The sequence below is a fragment of the Schistocerca americana genome, chromosome 9, assembly GCF_021461395.2.
Source record: "Schistocerca americana isolate TAMUIC-IGC-003095 chromosome 9, iqSchAmer2.1, whole genome shotgun sequence".
In the NCBI taxonomy this organism is placed as follows: domain Eukaryota; kingdom Metazoa; phylum Arthropoda; class Insecta; order Orthoptera; family Acrididae; genus Schistocerca; species Schistocerca americana.
Window position 1 is genome coordinate 219,485,917 of NC_060127.1, and position 4,174 is coordinate 219,490,090.

The window sequence follows — 4,174 nt, forward strand, 5'->3', positions numbered from 1 at the left end:
TGCAGTTTTAGAATCCGATGCTTCACTTCAGGTTTACTGTATCCCTTGGACTTTCTTATTGACGATGAAACACAGAAATTGCATCCGATTTTAATAAAAAAGGCACAATGCCGACATAAGTACAGGAGGACTGACACTCTAACTTTCTATGATTTGAACCTCTCCTGTGAGTCCAGTTTTTGTTGCCGAGGCTTCACTTCAGGTTTACTGTATCCCTTGGACCTTCTTATTGACGATGAAATACAGAAATTGCATCCGAAATTAATACAAAAGGCACAATGCCGACTTAAGTACAAGAGGACTGACACTCTAAGTTTCTATGATTTAAACCTCTCCTGTGATTCAGGTTTTAGGTTCCGATACTTCACTTCAGGTTTACTGAATCCCTTGGACCATCTTATTGACAATGAAACACAGAAATTGCATACGAATTTAATACAAAACGCACAGTGCCGACATAAGTACAAGAGGACTGACACTCTAACTTTCTATGATTTGAACCACTCCTGTCAGTCCAGTTTTAGATTCCGATGCTTCACTTCAGGTTTACTGTATCCCTTGGACCTTCTTATTGACGATGAAACACAGAAATTGCATCCAAATTTAATACAAAAGGCACAATGCCGAATTAAGTGCAGGAGAACTGACACTCTTACTTTCTATTATTTGAACGCTCCTGTGAGTCCAGTTTTAGATTCCGATGCTTCACTTCAGGTTTACTGTATCCCTTGGACATTCTTATTGACGATGAAACACTGAAATTGCATACGAATTTAAAACAAAACGCACAATGCCGATTTAAGTACAAGAGGACCGACACTCTAACTTTCTATGATATGAACCTCACCTGTTAGTCCAGGTTTAGATTCCGATGCTTCACTTCAGGTATACTGTATCCCTTGGAACTTCTTATTGACGATGAAACACAGACATTGCATCCGAATTTAATACAAAAGGCACAATGCCGACATAAGTACAAGAGGACTGACACTCTAACTCTCTCTGATTTGAACCTCTTCTGTGAGTCCAGATGTAGATTCCCATGCTTCACTTCAGGTTTTCTGTTTCCCTTGGACCTTCTTATTGACGATGAAACACAGAAATCGCATCCGAATTTAATACAAAAAGCACAATGCCGACTTAAGTACAAGAGACTGACACTCTTACTTTCTATTATTTGATCCTCTCCTGTGAGTCCAGTCTTAGATTCCGATGCTTCACTTCAGGTTTACTGTATCCCTTGGACCTTCTTATTGACGATGAAACACTGAAATTGCATCCGAATTTAATGCAAAAGGCACAATGCTGACATAAGTACAAGTGGACTGACACTCTAACTTTCTAAGATTTGAACCTCTCCTGTGAGTCCAGTTTTAGATTCCGATGCTTCACTTCAGATTTACTGTATGCCTTGGACCTTCTTATTGACGATGAAACACAGAAATTGCGTCCGAATATAATACAAAAGGCACAATGCCGACTGAAGTACAAGAGGACTGACACTCTAACGTTCTATGATTTGAACCTCTCCTGTGAGTCCAGTTTTTGTTGCCGAGGCTTCACTTCATGTTTACTGTATCCCTTGGACCTTCTTATTGACGATGAAACACAGAAATTGCATCCGAAATTAATGCATAAGGCAAAATGCCGACATAAGTACAAGAGGACTGACACTCTAACTTTCTATGATTTGAATCTCTCCTGGGAGTCCAGTTTTAGATTCCGATACTTCACTTCAGGTTTACTGTATCCCTTGGACCTTCCTATTGACGATGAAACACAGATATTGCGTCCGAATTTAATACATAAGGCACAATGCCGACTGAAGTAGAAGAGGACTGACACTCTAAAGTTCTATGATTTGAACCTCTCCTGTGAGTCCAGTTTTTGTTGCCGAGGCTTCACTTCAGGTTTACTGTATCCCTTGGACCTTCTTATTGACGATGAAACACAGAAATTGCAAACGAAATTAATACAAAAGGCACAATGCCGACTTAAGTACAAGAGGACTGACACTCTAAGTTTCTATGATTTGAACCTGTCCTGCGAGTCGAGTTTTAGATTCATATGCTTCACTTCAGGTTTACTGTATCCCTTGGACCTTGTTATTGACGAAGAAACACAGAAATTGCATCCAAAATTAATACAAAAGGCACAATGCCGACTTAAGTACAAGAGGGTAGACACTCTAACTTTCTATGATTTGAACCACTCCTGTGAGAAAAGTTTTAGATTCCGATGCTTCACTTTAGGTTTACTGTATCCCTTGGACCTTCTTATTGACGATGAAACACAGAAATTGCATCTGAATTTAATACAAAAGACACAATGCCGGCTTAAGTACAAGAGGACTGACACTCTAACTTTCTATGATTTGAACCTCTCCTGTGATTCCAGTTTTAGATTCCGATGCTTCACTTCAAGTTTACTGTATCCCTTGGACCTTCTTATTGACGATGAAACACAGAAATTGCATCCGAATTTAATACAAAAGGCACAATGCCGACTTAAGTACAACAGGACTGACACTCTAACCTTCTCTGATTTGAACCTCTTCTGTTAGTCCAGTTTTAGATTCCGATGCTTCACTTCAGGTTTACTGTATCCCTTGGACGTTCTTATTGACGATGAAACACAGAAATTGCATCCGAAATTAATACAAAAGGCACAATGGCGACATAAGTAGAAGAGGAAAGACACTCTAACTTTCTATGATTTGAATCACTCCTGTGAGGCCAGTTTTAGATTCCGATGCTTCACTTCAGGTTTACTGTATCCGTTGGACCTTATTATTGACGATGAAACACAGAAATTGCATCCGAATTTAATACAAAAGGCACAATACCGACTTAAGTACAAGAGGACTGACACTCTTACTTTCTATGATTTGAACCTCTCCTGTGAGAACAGTTTTAGATTCCGATGCTTCACTTCAGATTTACTGTATCTCTTGGACCTTCTTATTGACGATGAAACACAGAAATTGCGTCCGAATTTAATACAAAAGGCACAATGCCGACTTAAGTACAAGAGGTCTGACACTCTAACTTTCTATGATTTGAACCTCGTCTGTGAGTCCAGTTTTTGTTGCCGAGGCTTCACTTCATGTTTACTGTATCCCTTGGACCTTCTTGTTGACGATGAAACACAGAAATTGCATCCGAAATTAATACAAGAGGCACAATGCCGACTTAAGTACATGAGGACTGACACTCTAAGTTTCTATGATTTGAACCTCTCCTGTGAGTCAGGTTTTAGTTTCCGATGCTTCACTTCAGGTTAACTGAATCCCTTGGACCTTCTTATTGACAATGAAACACAGAAATTGCATACGAATTTTATACAAAAGGCACAGTGCCGACTTAAGTACCAGAGGACTGACACTCTAACTTCCTATGATTTGAACCACTCCTGTGAGTCCAGTTTTAGAATCCGATACTTCACTTCAGGTTTACTGTATCCCTTGGACCTTCTTATTGACGATGAAACACAGAAATTGCATCCGAATTTAATACAAAATGCACAATGCCGACTTAAGTACAAGAGGACTGACACTCTAACTTTCTATGATTTGAACCTCACCTGTGAGTCCAGTTTTAGATTCCGATGCTTCACTTCAGGTTTACTGTATCCCTTGGACTTTCTTATTGACGATGAAACACAGAAATTGCATCCGATTTTAATACAAAAGGCACAATGCCGACTTAAGTACAAGTGGACTGACACTCTAACTTTCTTTGATTTGAACCTCTCCTGTGATTCCAGTATTAGATTCCGATGCTTCACTTCAGGTTTTCTGTTTCCCTTGGACCTTCTTATTGACGATGAAACACAGAAATTGCATCCGCATTTAATACAAAAGGCACAATGCCGACTTAAGTACAAGCGAACTGACACACTAACTTTCTATTATTTGAACCTGTCCTGTGAGTCTAGTTTTAGATTCCGATGCTTCACTTCAGGTTTACTGTATCCCTTGGACCTTCTTATTGACGATGAAATACTGAAATTGCATCCGAATGTAATACAAAATGCACAATGCCGATTTAAGTACAAGAGGACCGACACTCTAATTTTCTCTGATTTAAACCTCTCCTGAGAGTCCAGTGTTTGTTGCCGGGGCTTCAGTTCAGGTTTACTGTATCCCTTGGACCTTCTTATTGACGATGAAACA